Consider the following 17,989-nt stretch of genomic DNA (forward strand, 5'->3'; position numbering starts at 1 on the left):
CAGTTTTAGGGGCACGATCTGGGCAGGGAAAGCTGCAATGTCTTTGTAAAAAAAAAAAAAAAAAAACACTTTTCAGGCTACAATTCTGGCAGGAAAAGTGGTGATGACTGTAAAAAAAATAATCTTTTGGTGGCACTATCGCCGCAAACCAGTTTCTACAAATCCCCCACTACTGAACCCTAAAAAGCTAACAGAAGCACAGCAATGACTTGCTAAAGCACAACCGGTTTTGTTGTTTGTTGGTCTCAAAAAGTGGCCTGTGGTTTAGCAGCCGTCTCTCCTAGATGACACGCCATCTACCATCCCCTCTACCTTCCAATGAAAACTACACTCACATATTACTTCACTTCAAAAACATTGTTATGATCCGTATATCAAGTGCAAATGTAACATGTTTATCGTTTGCAGGAACGTACAGTACCAACATTTTCTCCTGGTAACTGGGCTGATAGAAAAGCCATATGCTCAAACAATTTGATGCTATCTAGGCACATTGAATATCGTCAAATACATCACGCTTGACTTCCCTAAACCACAGACTGTATGGGTTTTAGGTGCTGCAATAATGAACTGCAAGCAATATCACATAAACAGCCTTTTTTCTAAATCTGGGTATAGGAATGCAAGTATTGTTTGGCTGGGGAAGTTTCAGTACTTCTTGGTACTGACTTATTAAATATTATGTTACAAGCAAATTGAGAATCATAACATGACAGCAAGACAGCAGATAATCAGAAAAAAAGATAAAAAGCATAATTCCAATAAAAGTACTGTTTCATTCTGAGGATCCAGAATGTGGGACACGTCAGGTGAGAGACTCATCAAAATTTTAAAAGCAATTCATCTGGGGACTTCTTTGTAAAGGCACTACAGCTGCAGATTAAAGACAAAAACACTACTCCTCCTTTACTGAGCATTCAGACAGAAAAAAGCCCTGTGTTTAAAAGATGAAAGGGGCGTTGGTGGAGAGTGCGTTACTTTAGGTACTGCTGAGAAGACAATGAAATGTGACCCAGGAGGTCAGGTTTTAGTAATGTACCCATGAGTGTGAACGCTTATCAGACTGTGACATCTCATTTTATGACCTTATGAGACAGATTTGACAAGTCCAGAAGTTATCACTGGAAAAAATATCGTATCTTTTGTCAATGCAGCCGCATGGTAAATTGTACATATATGAAGTTCACGTTACAAAACAACATAGCAGGAATGTGTGCTTATATATGTGTTAAGCGGGGTTAAACCTTTGCAGGATGACCCTGCGTGAACACAATGGAGGGGCCTCGTTAAAATCAATGACAGGGTTTTTTCAAACAGAGATAATGTTGGTCTGAAAGCTGTCAGTCCTGCATGGAAATAGATCAAATATTACCAGCTATTCATCAGATATGTAGATCACTTTGCTGTTCTGTGTTGTGTCTCGTCTTGCTCATTGTGCAATTCTAACAACACGGTTTAGCTCCTGCATTGTAGCAGCAGCAGAGCTGATGGCAGGTTTTCACTAGAGTTAAATTCCATCCATTTAATCCCTCCCATAGTGCATGTCCCAGCAAACACACACACACACACACACACACACACACACACACACACACACACACACACACACACACACAAACACACACACACATATTGATGCGCCCTCTGAAGCTCTCACTTTCTTATTCTCTGTGTGTATTTGTGGGCTCGTCCCTTAATCACACACATTTCTCAATTATCTTGTGGTTATTTAGAAAAGCATTCCTGATTCCCTCCGAAGGTTTAAGTCGCATGAGTCATCGATGTCGTTATGAGGAAAATTCTATACTTTTAATTGAAAATAAGCAACCGGCTATTCGGTGCATGCTTATAGATCCTGTAACCCAGAGGTTTCCACACTCTGTGGCACAGAGAGCTGAGAGTGTGCATTATTTTAAATCCAACAAATTGCAAAACAAGCTTATTTCACGGATCCATGTCTGGTTGAAGATGTGTTAACTGGGAAATCAGAGGCTGAAAATCAGGAGCGTTCTCACCAACAACAATGGCACGGACACAACTCCAGTCTCAAGTCACTAGTAATCGTCAAAATGTTTCTTCAGTTTCATACTTCAAAGCTGAAGATTTTTTTAATTGCTTAATTGTTCAAAATGTCACTAAAATACACTGCTCTGTTGAACACATAGCACAACGTTATCTGGTACTACACGTACACAGACGCTTTGTAACATTACAAGGACCCACCTTTATTTGTTTATTTGAAAAGGATTTTTTTTGCAAGCTTGTGAAGAATTGGGATTCAATAGTAATTTTGAGTTTTGGCCTGTGGCTAAAATCTGAAAATGTAATGGGAGTCAGAAGATGAAATATGTGACTGACAAATTGAAATAACAAGTGCAGCCTGAAGCTGATGTAATGCAAATACTAAGATTGTTTCGACTGAGACAACTCATCACACCATTGGTCTTGTTGGACGGCAAAAACAGACACCAACATAAAGCACCCCGAAAACATTTAAAATTTTGATCAAATGAACATTAAAGGGGACCTATTATGCTAATTTTCAGGTACATATTTGAATTTTGGGTTTCTACGTGTTTCTTTCGTGCATCTAAACCCCCTTCTGAAAAAGCCCAGTCTGCTCTGATTGGTCAGGTCAAGCACACTCAGCCACCGATTCAGTGAGTCTGACGTATTTTTGTAGGCCGACCAGGAAGTTGGCATCGCACTGGTTTCCTCATCAATAACCTTATGAGATTTTTAAATGGGATTTTGGGACACATTTTGTTCAGCATGATAATCTTCACAGATGAACGCCACTTTTGTGTGTTTTGGAGCTTAAATTAAATTGCCAGAAGCAAAAAGCTATTGTTAGGCTATACACAAACTACATCGCGGTCGCACGACTTAAATGTCACAACTACAAACACTGTAAAAACAAGTTAAAACACAACTGAAAAATATTATAAACAGATAAATCAACAAGTTCGACTCTGTTAAGCTGTAAAGGAGGACAAGTGGGTTTAATGAGTTTCTGTGTCCGGTGTGACGACGTCTAACGTCCCTGAAAAACACTGTAGTCTGATTTAGCCACTTGTTAGCAACCACCTTTTTTAAGACGTTATGTTGCAGAACAAAATGGCTAAATATCTTTAGCCTGTGTTAACCACAGACTCTATTTAAGGCATTTTACCGAAAACCCATTCAAAAAATCCATAGACTTTAAGACTAGGGAACCAGACGTGCTAAAAGGCTAACGGACCGTGTTTTAGGACTTCACCACTCTATTGCAGTTGGTGTAATGACTGTAAGAGAGTATAGCAGCTCTTTCTACTGTGAAAAATCAAAAAATCTTCCTAATGGGACATGTTCCAGCAGAAATGCGATCCAAAAATCAAGGAGAAATTAACAAAACTGGCAACCAATACTAGGCCTCCAGGGTTCCCTAATGTTAGCACATAGCTACATGTAGCAGGGTAGGCTACATAATGAAGTCACTTGCATTGTTTCTGGGGAAAATGGTCATAAAAAGACATTAATGCAAGTGTTCAGAATAGTCAAACCTGGGGTTTTTGCTCAGAGAAATTACTTTTATACAAGTTTACCTCAATATTTGAAACTTTGGCCACATTTAACATTAACATCCAACAATGTCACATTATATATATGCCAATAAAACGAGGAAATGCTCAATAGGTTCCCTTTAAGATAGAGCTGATATAACTTGCTGTCAGAAATGTTGGGTGATTTCAACCTGTGAAAGCTGGGGTATGTTATTTTAGAAACATCCACTGTTCTTTTGAATCCAACTGGATGATTAGGGCACCTGCATACTGAGAATGGAACTAGGAGAAACTCGTACGTACTACTTTTTTTAATGAAGTTCATCGCTGGCAGGTGAAAAGAACAGCTGCAAACACGAGTCATGGAGGAGGCACGAGTCTATGTGCAGCCGTCCTCAGGCCAACATTAAAGTTAACATGGCATGGGTAATTGGGCACTCCAAATTTGGAGTAAACAGAGAATATAAAAAACATTTTTTTCCAAAAGATTTCTTAGGCTCTAGAACAGCAGAATTATCTCATTTTTGCAGGGACACATGGTTTGTTTAAAATGAAATTATTATTCAAATGATCAAAACTGAAGTGACAACCTTGTAGAAATCAAGAAAACCAGCATATATGTGTCAGTCCATCACAAAATGTGAGCAGCGCGTGAAACGATTCATCGCTGGATAGGGACAACGCTTAACAAATGTGTATCACAGTGTTTACTAGAGCGTCGGCGCCTTTTGAAGAGTCCACAGGAATGGTGAGAGATTGTTAATGAGGCTGAACCTCAGAGGGATGTATGTAACGTGGGCTGTGATGCTCTTCGGGGAACTTGGAACGTGGATCATTCTGTGAAATGCAGATAAGCAAAGCTTGTGCTCTGGGTGAGATAACTCAATGTTTGTCTGCATACTGCCGGTTTGTGCATCTGCACAGCCAAAGGGGAAAACGTCCACTTAATTAAATCAATTAGAGCATGAAGGGCCTGCTGAAGCCTCCGCTGAAAACAACACGATGGAACAAATTCAAACAATAGATTAACTCATTTCATGAATCACAGAAACTCCAATGATGGATGAGCTACTGCCTTCTCTTCATTTCACAACTTCTATCATTATTAGACAATGCACGTCATCTCAGTAAGTGAATGCTCTGGTAAGTTTTTGTTAATAAAACAAAAACTTGATAAGCGAGCACTGAGGGGCGCAGGATATGTTTTCGTCTGTTCCTACTTGTACTTCTGAGGAAAGCAACTAATGATTATTTATGATTCATCTGCAAGTCATTTTCTAGGGATGTACCCATACTGGTCTTATTAAAATAGGCCAGGTTCATTTGATAAGTTTCCTTTTTACCACTTTCATCTACAGTTAGGGCTTCAGCTAACAACTGTTTTCATCGTAGATTAATCTGTAGATTATTTTCCTGATTTATCGATTAGTTGTTTGGTTTGTAAAATGTCAGAAAATTGTAAAAAATTTTGATCGGTGTTTTCCCATTTGATGTCCTTAAATATCCTTTATTGTCCACATCCCATAGATGTTTAGTTCACTGTTACAAGGGGATAAAGAAAATAGAGACATTCACTTTTAAGATGCGGGAATCAGAGAAATTAATTTTTTTCTTTAAAAAATAAATAAATACGCCAACCGATTATCAAATTGGCTTTTTGAAACTTGATTAATAGTTGCAGCTCTATTTACAGTGCAGAAGTTATCGACACTTTCTTCCTGCCTGAGTTTCAAAATAAGTCCAGTTTAGTGTGAAAGCCTAGGTCTTTTCTGCAACCAGAGGTGTTGACAATGACTCTTACAGTTACCTAACACTACCTAGGATTTTTTACTGTAGGTTTTTAACTGAAGTTTTAGACATGTTCTGCATCTATTGTCTGGATATCATTTTGAAACTTTGCATGAACAGAATCCATTTTATTACAAGTTTAACAAATCTTTTTAAATGAGAGCAACTTAGTAAAACAAGGTCTGATGTTGCATCTCATCAACTACAAAGTTTAGTCAACTGGAGTGAAAAACACAACTGAAGGAGCTGTGTTGTTAAGCAAGTTGGTTTTGGTTTAAACACGGTGCCATGCAAAGTGTGGACTGGTTAAAAGATGTAGTAACACGTAATCAACATGACTAATTGAATGAGTGCAGCAATGGCTTTGATCATTTGAATAACAATATCCTGGAGCATAATTTGTCAAATTCAAATTACTTGCAAATTTTTGCTTTTTGAAAGCTGGAACTGGTCAACTTTTACTTGGCAAATTAATTAATAGTCAAATTGTTTTTGATTCATTTCCAATTAATTTTCTGTCTTAATCATTTCAACTTTTGCATTTTTGTTTAGTGACAGTTAAGATCCTACACTCGTGTCCAAAGTTTGCATTCTCCAGCTAAGAAGTGTTGGGGTTTGCCCCCTTACTCCGTCTCTCTTCATGGCCCAAAGTACCAATTTTCTGCCATGTAATACAAACCCCGGACACATACATTGCAGGAAAGTGTGGGGGAGCTGGTGACCCTTGATTATAATATAACGAGCAGTTCTCTGCCTGTTTATGAATTTATGATCAGATTTTTCTGTTGAGGGAGTAGGAATCATTTAAAATCCCAAAGTAATCTCCCTGAAGACTGTCCCCCGCTGGCTCCCTAAATCTCATTTCTTTTGTATCGTCCTATCAATAAAGAAACACTGCCAGCATTAAAGACCATGCCTCACATTTCTTTGCTGGTATCTGCTGCAATGGGTTTTTTTTTTAAATATAAAATATTCCCAAATTCTTATGTTTCCATCAACATCACACCATCACAGGCCTTTACATCATCATGCACCATCCACAGATTACAAAGTCTGTACTACAACCAGCTTCACTCGCTTCTTCTCTCATTCACGCTCTTTCCCTTCCCTTCATTGTCGCCCCCTCGGTGTCCCAGAGTAGGATTAGGCCCAGTGCCCAGTGGTGACACAAGGACACTGGAGCCAGCAGCCTGTTAGTTCAGTTGTTGGGCATGAATTAGGAACTCAAGCCGGGTGGCAGAGGAGAGAGGTGATGACAGATACGAAGGGCGAGGAGGAGAGAGTGGGCAAACTGAAGGAACAAAAGACAACACTCAGGAGAGACAACTGAAACCTGAAACTACTGATAAGAAGCAGTAATAAAGTCACGGAAAATATGGTGTGAATTAGGGGCAACGAAGACAGATACTCATATTTGGAAAATACTGACTTTTAAAAAGATTTTAACAAGTCTACAGCTCACTAGATTTTCTGATAACACTGTGGTGCTTTGAGCTAAATGCTTACAGCTGCATTTTCACAATGAAAATGTGTGCATACTGATGCAAAGCCGGTGATGTTTGCGATGCCCACAATCTTACATGAGTATGTGGTTTAGCTAAGTATCGGCTAAAATGTAGACCTGTTGATGACACTAGATCTAATTTCAGAGGATCACATAACCATCCATGCTGAAAGGAACATGATTAGCTGTGTTACCATAAACTTATTTTCATGCAGATTTGGAGAATTACATCAGAAAAGCTGTATGGACACGACACAATTCAATAAAATTGCACAAAAAAACATTATTAGGCTCACTTGAAACGGGATTTGCCTTTGACAAAAAAAGATGATGCTGTATATGGGGTTTGGAAACACGTTTGCAAAATAAATTCTGACGTAGCAAACGTTTAACTTACATGACATTTAACTCACACCTGTTTTCTCTGTCAGCGTCTCCCGACACATTTAAATCATACTAATAATTTGTCTAGTCTCCAAACGCCATGCAACATGGCAAATATAAGGTGACAAGAAAGAACATTTAAGCCATGTGTAAAACCGTAGCCTGTGCTGCAAACTTCTGACGAAAGTACACTTTGTAGAACCTAGTTCATTCACCCCAAATCTTTTGATGGATATGCGCCTGATTTGGTTTACTTAAAACTACCTGACAATGACATCAACACATGGCTATAGTCTGCATCAAATTTCATGACAAAAATGAGATATTTCACTCAAAACCACCAATGTCAACCTGATGATGATACAGAAAAGCCAAAGAATCTCAAAAGTCACTTGAATACATCATGTGGAAACCATGAATGTCAGTTCAAAATGATGTAAAAATTCATCACATAGATGTTGAGGTATTTCACAGAACTCGTGAAACCTTCAATATGCAGAAAAGGGGAATCCCTATTAACATTACAATTCACCCTCACCATAAATATCTGTTCCAAATGTAATGACAATTCATGCAGAAAACAAAATGTCAACTTTATAGTGGTGCTATATAAAAAATCAAGGGATCACAGAGTCATTGAGATTCATCCACTGAGGACTTTGAATGTCATTATAAACTTTCAAAGCAATCAACCTCAGTGCCCAGTCTGGACCAGTACTGCTAAAAATCATGACAACTAAGTTATTCTTCATTGGGCTGCAACAACGGGGTGTGAAGGAAAATATCAATATTACCAGAAAGACATTTGTCAATTCTGACAACAAACGCTCAAAAAAAGAATTATTTCTCTAAAAAGGACACACATAGATCACTGTGTCCCTTTCTGCTTAACAGTAGCACAAATCCTCTTTCTCTTGCTGGATCAAGGGGTCATGGAAACGGGGTCCATTGTCATGGCTGCATGTACTGTCAGTTTAATGACTACCCATTCCCCAGATTACAAATGATTACAATGACAATAGAGTGACCTTTATCTCGCTATCAACATGACGCTCTGCATGTGTCTCCTGACCGCCCATCTGTGCCTGCACTTATTAATTCCTTCTCCTCTCCTACAAAGATTAGGATTTCCTGAGGGAGGCAAACATCACACTCTCCACAAAGCCAAAATACCAATTTTGACAATGATCTCTATTCCCTGCATGGTTTCCTCTGCTGCACTGTAGCTTCCTGAAGGACTACTGGAAGTGTAGGGTTAACTACAAAACAAAACAATGGAGCTGAAAACTATGCTTTCAAAAACACAGAGAGACCGCTTGTCATAGTCTTCAAATGTAAAAAGGTATGTTATCTTGTCTGGGATATCCAGACAAAAATGGAAAATATGCAGCTGAGGGTACAAAATTGATGAAGTCAGAAGTCTCGGGATATATATGAAAAAAAGGCAATGTAATTATGTGAATCTATTTTGACTTCACTTTCTATTTAGTGTGGATAATAAAATGTAATAGGATGATGCAATTAACTTTAAACCCCCTTCCTCACAGCATGCACATTAAAATAAAAGGAAGGATATTTCACCTGGTCTTGAAATTACTATCTTAAATTATTTATCTACCAATTACATGATTAAAGTATGAATTTTTCATTGTTAAGTTATCATAGACTAATAAATTTATAATTATTATACTTCATCATGTGCAGCACATAAGCTAGATTCATAGTGCCTTTCACATACAGTAATAAGTCCATTTACATTTTAGTAAAATGAGTTCACGTTACACAAAGTTAAGCCACAAAAATAAAAAAGTAAAATATTTCCTCTTAATAACAGTCATTTTCCACCAACTCATACTCAAAAAAAATAAATGAACAGAACACTGTGTGACATCTAATCACTTACTGCACGTGAGGACATTTTAGGCCCATTAAGCATCATATGAGAGAGACGGCCAGAGTAATTGCTCTCAGCTCATAACTGTGCAATCACATCTAAAAAATAAAGAGGATTTGGCTTATCATCTCATTTGTAAAAATGTGGCTCAAATGACAAATTAACAGTAGAGCTTCTTAAAACTACAAAAAAAATTGTGCTATCTGGTGAAGGGCATGAACAAATTACAAAAAAACAGGAAGGAACCAGGGCACTCATCTTGAGAAAGAAAGTTAAAATGCCTTTATTTCACTAGCAGGTTCTAAAAGAACATGATTACAAAACAACTGATTCTTCAACGTGTTTCGGCATCCAGCCTTCTTAAGGAATTTACAAACACAAATTGATACACAAACGGTAAATCCATCAAACAGGTTTAAGCTTTCAGAAATCAGACATCAATACTATTTCAGACCGGTGGCCTCTTATTTCTGATGGATTTACCCTTTGTGTTAAGTTATCGGACCCAGGGAACAAAATAGCAGTATCGATAATCCGAAAAATATTTTTTTTTCCAGGGTTTTGAAAAAAGTGGAACTAGGCCCTCAATAGAGCGGTGAAGAAATGAGTCCTAAAACGCGGAAGTCCGTTTGCCTTTTAGCACTTGCGGTTCCCTCGTCTAGTCTATAGGTTTTTTGAATGATTTTAGGTAAAATGCCTTTAATACGGTCTCTGGTTAACACAGGCTAAAGATATTGAGACATTTTGTTCTGCAACTTAAACTACGTCCGCTTACACCCAATTAATCAACTTTTACAGTTTAACTCGTCTTAAAAAAGGCAGTTGATACCAAATGGCTAAATGGGACTACCGTGTTTGTTGAGGATGTCAGACATCATCACAGCAGACACAGAAACTCATTAAAACCACTTGTCCAACTTTAAAGCTTTACAGAGTCACATTCTAACTTGTAGATTTATCCAAAATTTTCGATTGTGTTTTTACAGTGTTTGTAGTTGTGACGTTTAAATCGTGCGATCGCGATGTAGTTCATATATAGCCTAACAATAGCTTTTTACTTCTGGCGATTTCATTTACGCTTCAAAACACACAAAAGTGGTGTTCATCTGTGGAGATTATCATGCTGAACAAAACCTGTAAGTCTCATAAATTTGTGTTCGCCAGAGAGCTTATTTTTGGCGACAATCGCAAATCCCATTCATAAATCCCATAAGGTTTTTGACGAGGGAACCAGTACGATGCCAATTTCCTGGTTGGCCTACAAAAGTACATCATCCCTTCACCACTCTATAGAACCGCGTTTCAATCCCCATCCCTAATCCCGCATTGATTATGTAGTGATGCAAAAGACGCATCAGGGCGCATTTAAGCTTACACTACAATAGATATGAGGTCAAATGCATCCCTGACCACCTCGGCAAGTGGGTGATCATGGTGCATCATGGTGGTCGTTTACATTTGTATTTATCTTTGTCTACTAGTGATCAGATCACCCAGGGCGCATGTTAATACCAGCTATGAACAGGCTGTATTTGTGGCAATGAAAATGGCACTGCAAGGTGTAACAATAAAAGTCAAGCATTAACGCCTCTGTTTGTTCTTTTTATCAGCCTGGATATGATGTTAATCATTACATGTAGGTGGCAACAATTAGATGCATTACTGCAGAGATTGCAGGCAACAATTTAGGAACAAATAATTCATTTCATTTTAATTTTTAAACATCAAACTGAAGAGTTTTTAAGTAAGCTGTACTTTGAGGAGTAAATGTAACTGAACCGACATGCAGCAGCAAGGACATTTCAAAGAGAAGAGCTTTTGTCCTATTCAAAAAATGTTGCCTCCATGAATGGGAATGTGTTCAAAACCTCTTTTCTTCTTTGATCTGATTTCAAGAACCAGGAAAAGATTCATGCTTTCACCTGTACTTGACTCCCCGGATTCTCAATTTTTACAAGCAGTAACTGGTTAATGTTTGACAGCTCAGCTCTCTCTGTGAGAGTAGAAGGCCCATGTGCTGAGTCTTGACCTCAAATATGTTATGGCCAAACCTTACTGTGAGGCCAAATAAATGCAACAGAACAGGGTAGGGCTACAAGTAACAGATATTTTTTATTTTATTTTTATTAATTTACTGGCTACTTCTTTTGGTTAATCTGGTAATTGAGTGTTGGTCAGACAATATGAATATTACAGCTTCGGCTTTAGAAACTATTTTTTCAGCTATATTTTTCTAAATTCCAAAACCAAAGTATTGCAATTATTCCACTTATTATTATAGAAGGAGCACACATGAATTGCCGACCTGCTTGGCAGGGGCCAGCACAAAAGCCCCACATGGGTAAGATGTACGCAAGGGATTTTCTAAAAATTAAGGACTTTTTTTTAATATAAAGGCTTGATTTTTATCCTTTTTTATTGCACTCTTGCACTGTATTTATTTCGATAGTACAAAAAAATCCATGTGTGAATCAGTGCATATTCACTATGAATTAAAAAATAGTTTTGGGGCCACCTGGCACCCTATCAGGGGTCAGATTTGGCTATTGCTATCACAGAGGATTAAGAAAACCAGCAAATAATCAATTTTGGGGACCAGATAACTATGTTTGCTTAAAATTATCTAAACTATTATAAACAATCACTGCAGCTTAATTTTCTGCCAACGAATCAGAGTTTAAGTGACTCGGTCTCATCATTAAATCTACTTTATCAGTCAGTGGTGGAGGAAGCGCTCGTGCATTTCAGTTAAAGCTAGAGTTGGTAACTTTAATGAAAATGGGATTGTGTCCTATTTGCTGAAGAAATCACCATATTCTGAAAGAATGTGAGACAATCTGTGAAAAAATTGTTTCCCTCCACCTCTTCCTACTGTTTCTAACAGCATTTTCTAGAATCTACTGCAGTGCATCAAAAGCAACCGATGTAAAATAAGCAACACACCGCCATGTTGTAGTACCGCCCACTAGCAAGACCAAACTTTCTCAGTTTACAGCCAAACAGTGCACTAAAATATGATTCTTTAAAAAAAATAAAGTGAGAAATAGGCAATGCAGTAACAGAAACTGGATTCATATTTGATCAGATCTTCCTAGTTTGACAGTTTGACCACAGTTCACACGCAGTGATGGACCTGACTGACATCTGCGATAGAGATTTTCTGACTCGGATTGGTTGTTTTCTTTCATGCCCTGTAAGTATGGAGAGGAGAATGATTTTTTCCCCCAGATTATCGGTCTCATTTACTACACCTGTGTGAATATAGTGACAGTTTACACAAAAAACGTTACTTTTTTTTTTTTTAAAGAAAAGTTACTCACCAAAGCTTTAAGTAAAAGAAGAAAATTTACTCTGTAAAAGTGCTCTTCCAAATTCCAAATTGTTCTTAAAATGTAAACTCAAAATTTGCAAACTAACTACTAACTTAAGCTTTCAGATAAATGCAGCGGAGTGAAAAGTACAGCTAAAAAACTACAAACTAAAAGCAGCTCTAGATTTTACTCAACTACAGTAATTAAGTAAACATACTTAGTCACGTTCCACAACTGATGCCAAATACTTCAGCTCAGTGTTCCTTCTACTAGGGTTACTACTCACTCAGTAGTGAGTAGTGAATAGTAACCGTTATTTTGTTTTGTTTTAGCCTTTTAATTAGCATTATGACATGCCCGACCACACTGCTTGACACGACCTGTATTTTATTTTGTTTGCCCGATGCTATTTTGGTGTTATGATTTTGTCATGATATTGTATGCTCTTTTTAATTTTCATTACTCTCTTCTGTTTATGGCTCTTTTTTAATTGATCATTTCCTGTGTTTTTATTTGATCCTGCCTGACAAGCAAGTCAAAGTCAAAGTTTGTTGTTTTCAAACATGCCCTTTACATAAATGTGACTTGACTAGTTTTAGTGTGGTTTTTAAATTGCTGAAAAAGTTAAATTTGAAAAGTATTCACATTTTCTCTGCTTCAAGATTTCTTACCTTGAGATGTCAGACAGGAAGTTTCTGTAATACAGGCTGAGCAGTCTATTATTGCACTTGCCTTCCACATACCTGTCATTGCTGAGCAAACCTTGTCCCACTCTCTGCCTTAACATGGTGTCTTTAACAGAAGGTGTGTCTGCAGAATAGGTGTGCCATGAAAGTATCTGCACCCATATCTGCTACTTGTAATTTGAAATATCCTGAATAATCATATTGAAAACACATTACACAAGGGGAAAAAACATTCATCATTTAAAGAAAAAAACACCAATTTATAAATTAATGACAAACTACTCTAGGCAAGCAAGAAAGACAGTGCACCCCATCATCCATGGGGACTGATGCAAGGATACATGGTGTAGTTACCCCGAAGAGCCACTAGAAACACTGTCAAGCTCGGCATGTGGCAACAGTCGCCAATCTATGGTGTTATGGCAAATGTGGTTCATTGTGTAAGCTACAGCGTTTCCCACAATCAGCACTGACACACAGCGTGCACTCTGATGATGAAAAAAAATGACTAGACGTGTTTTTAAAATAAGTAAATAAACAAGAAAAATATAGAAAATAAGTCAAACAAAACAGATGTATTGGACAACAGAGATGACTAAAGACCTGCTGTAGTCGCCTGCGCTTACAGGCCTTTTTAAGAAGTGCCCTCGTCCAAATACTGCAAAAAGGATAAAATGACAAATATACACTACCTTATTTAGTTCTAAGAATTAAAAAATAAGTTATCCAAAGTGTCTCATTTAATTGTAACAAACGCAAATGCAAAGCAAACCGCGGCACAATGTCTAGTTAAAGCAGCTCTGAGTGGACAAAGACCCCGCGTCAAATGTAGAAAGTGAGACGCGTAAGCTACCATTTTCAGCCCAAACTTTTACAACTGTTTGTGACTTAAATTTCCGTGGTGGGTTAAAACACAAAAGACGTTTTAAAAAGCGCGTAAGTGGGCAAAGTAGCCCGTCCAACTTGCACAGTTCATTTGCGGTTGCTGGCTTACCTTAGTGCTCACTCCAGTGAGAATGGGCAAACACACTCCGCCGAAATGAGAACCAAACAATAAGTAACTAAGCCCGCGTGAAAGCCACACAAATAACGTTTAAATCCACATATCCTCGGGTTTCACTCTTTCTTTTTCTTTTAAAACATAGACTGACTGTGTACTGCTCGACCTATCCTCGTTTGTTTTTCTGTCGCAGGCTGGCTGCCTCCACCTCAAACACTCGCATCAAGCTAGCCCGGATGTACAATCCACTTCAGTTTTAGAGTTTCAAAATAAAACAATTTTTAAAAAAATCTGAGCTCTAACAAGTGCTTATACTCCACCAAGCAGAAATACCACTGTGTTAAAATACTCGTCTTTAAATTCAAAATGTTACTTGAGTAAAAGTTCAGAGGTATTGAATGTTGTATTAAAAGTGTACTCATTATGCAGAATGGCGCCTTTCAAAGTGTTATATTATTATTACAATAAGACTGATTAACTTCTGAGCACATTGACTAACTTCACTTTTACCATTTTTCTCTGCTGCAAACCAATAGGTTTGTTAAATAACAATGACATAAAAGAAAAAAACAAGAGTACAAATTAGTCTAGGAATTATCGTAGCCAAGTTTCCAATAAATAAATGTGCTTTCTCTGGCAAAAAGACGTTTTTCGGTTTTCTGTAAAACCTTAAACTAGAACTTTACTGTAATTGAGTGTGCTGCTCAATGTCTTTATATGTTATCTATTATTTTTGTTTTCTTCTTAGCATTCATACCTTGGTACACCTTGGTATTCAACTGTTAAGGAGAAAAAGCAACTATTATTTTGAAGGAGCATCACTTGATTTCCGGCGCTATCTTTGTTCAGCTTGATTGCCGGTTCCGTTGGTGACGTCACCAACGCCGGGACTGGCACAGGACAACGAAAGAGGAAAAGGGCCAAACTCCGGGGTACTATGTCGCCCCTTGGTGATGAGAATGGGAAGTTTGCCTTACATTTCACTTTTCCTCATGTTCATATTATCTGACATTTTAAATCATCTCATATTCATACTATTTCATAAAATGTATTAATTCAGACACTAAACGGACCCCAGATGTTGCTGTTTCGTGGGCTGAGAATGACCTTTAAACCTCAGAAAAATTGAGGCCTGTGCTATTTCCAAAACTTTGAAACAGCTTGACGTACTGTATGACCAAGCCACAACTTCAGCCTACACAAAACAGTCAACTAGATACTCCAGCGCACATAAAGGCCTACAATTATGAGACTATGTTTGTTTAAGATGAGAATGATGAGCTCACCTTTATTGTGCCCACACAGAAAAAAATCCAAGTGTCACGGCCGCAAAAAGTTTATTGCAGCCTACGTGAAGGAAGTAAGACTAAAATACCATATAAGCTCATCTGCTGAAACCACAAGCATATTCACCATAAATGGAGAATAAACCAAAAGTTTTTATACATCATACATTACGTGGAAGTCGTATCTATAAACCAGTACAGTTATATAAAGCAAATGCTATACCTTTTTACAAGAAAATGGGATTTTTCTCCAGATAGCAGTGTTAAGAGGTATTAAAAAGGATGTGATTCATGTGATGCTTGTTCACTATATAGGCTATGATTGGCCACTTGAGTGAATAATATTCTAACCTTGAAATGTTCAAATAAAATGTATACAGTGTGTTTCAATAGTAGCTCCTGTTGAGCAGTGAAGACATGTTAAATGAGCAGATCTGACATTTAACAATACTGAAGATCTATCATCAAAGTGAACAGGGGTGTCAAACTAATTTTAGATCATAGGTTACTGACAGCCCAATTTGATCTCAAGTGGGCTGGACCAGTAAAACCTTTGTATAATATCCTTAATAACAACACCTCCAGTTTCCCATCTCTTTTCATGCGAAGAACTACATCCCTAAAATGCATTTTCATAAGAGATGATAACCAGCCTGAGATGTTGTGAGAAAAATAACTGCAATTTTAACAATATGTCTCAGTTTATCTGAATTCAGTCACTCTACTGCTCACTGTCATTACATGTACATATGGATGGATTACTCAACAGGCCTGCAAGGCACAGGCCCAGGGGCCCAAAGTGTCAGCGCCTAATCCAGCGTGAGTGTGTGTGTGGGTGTTTCCAGTTCTGTGCTGGGGCCTTTACATGTCTGTGTTCAGGGGCCCATTTTCTCATAATCCGCCCATGCGTTTGCATTTTTCCATACATTTCCACTCCTGTGTGTTAATGTTGGCATCACTACACCAAACTAAAGTGGAAACTATTGACAAAGCAGATACAGTTCTCCCCTCTCTTACAAACCATCTACAAATGTAAAGTTTTGCCAGTACATTAGCAGTAGGGTTCCTCCAATACTGTTTAAAGATAGAAGTCTGATTCAGATTCTTTTGTACTGAAACTGCTGATTGACCATTTTTGGCACTTTCAATATCTTAAATATGATTACAGTCATTGTTTTTTTTCAGTTAACTTCATTCTGGTCAGGCTGGAAAAGCCTCTGAAGCAGCATTTTACACGAAGTAGGCTACTCGCTGTTTAACTTGCGCCTGAAACATGGCACCTCACAAGTGAATTAGTACCAGGTGGGCAAAGTCATCCAGTGGGCTGGTTCTGGTCCATGGGCCGTATGTTTGACACCCCTGTTGTCAAATACAGTGTTATCATTTATTAGCTCTGCATGTATCCTGGAAACACAAGTGCTGAATGAGTAAACTTTGAGCTTGTAGATAGTGATTGACAAAATGAGTCAGTGCTATTTTGATATCACAGGAAGGATGACATTTTCTGATAAGATCGAGCTTCATCGTACGGATAAATTATACTGAATCATAAAATAATGTTGGCTGACTGCTGACTCAGAAGGGGAATCCCTGTAACTATTATCCAGATATGCCAGTTTTTTTGCTTGTTTTTTTTTTGTTTGTTTTTTTGCTACAGCTTATATAATACTTTTAATTCTTATATATTTTTTTTTACATCATGTAAAATAAAATAAAATCTTAAATATAAGTCCTTTATAAACCCAAATGCTAAAAACTCAACACACAACACATTAGTGAAAAATGATCAGAGTTAAGACAATGTAGCTAGTGTAAGGTTTTGGCCGTGTTTTATGTCTAAGTGTGTGTATTTTATTTTATTTTTAATTTAACTGTTTCTTTTTATCAGTTTTTTGTTTGTTTGTTTTTGTCCAGTCATCATGGTGTTTTATCCAAATCAAGTACACAAGTGTCCAAATCAATGGAGCAAATAAAAGTGTTTGCTTTTCATATAATCCTTAGACTTAACAGAATCAACTCAAGTGACCTAAAAAAAACATCACAATGGGTGAGGTCATGTTTTTTTATACAATCCAGCACAGTTTTAAAACTGCTACCACCTAAATATTGTAGCTGAACTTGTGCTGAACACAAAAAAAGTCACAGGACTCTGAAATACTCTTTACATATGTTCAGATTTAAAATGATCATAGCACTCTGAGACCCCTTAGTGCCCAGAGGGTTAAAGATGACAAAAAGGTGGAGGGGGGGTACTCAAAAACGTTAAGTTATTATTGTCTCATTTTCCACAGTGACGTAAAAGTTAACGTGAAATAAGACTGATTATACATCTAAACATAAACAGTAAATCACTGGTTTACGTCACTTCCTGACCTACAGTGCACAGAATATGTCGGCTTCACCACTGACTGCACCGCCTGAACAATGAGTCAAAACAACTGGATTTGTCCCAAAACAAACAGCAACCACAGCCAAAACCTCCCTTTTCACTAATCTCTCTCATCATGTCCAATAAACTGATCACTATAACAGTTGAGACGGATACAGTGATTCATTTGCTCCTTGTCCCACAGCGCCTCCACGTGTCTAATCTG

The 17,989-nt window shown here is 37.7% G+C and overlaps 1 protein-coding gene across 1 annotated transcript in view; it reads right to left on the minus strand.

Moving 5' to 3' along the window:
• nck2a (NCK adaptor protein 2a) overlaps positions 1-14,350 on the minus strand; it is a 49,543-nt gene extending 35,193 nt beyond the window's left edge. The window contains exon 1 of the mRNA XM_042494816.2: positions 14,104-14,350. The gene's annotated coding sequence lies outside the window, so the exon portion shown is untranslated. The remainder of the gene's footprint in view (positions 1-14,103) is intronic.
• Positions 14,351-17,989: the final 3,639 nt, after the last annotated feature.

The sequence above is a fragment of the Plectropomus leopardus genome, chromosome 10 (genome assembly GCF_026936395.1).
Source record: "Plectropomus leopardus strain MGB_pleo_1.0 chromosome 10, ASM2693639v1, whole genome shotgun sequence".
Lineage (NCBI taxonomy): Eukaryota > Metazoa > Chordata > Actinopteri > Perciformes > Serranidae > Plectropomus > Plectropomus leopardus.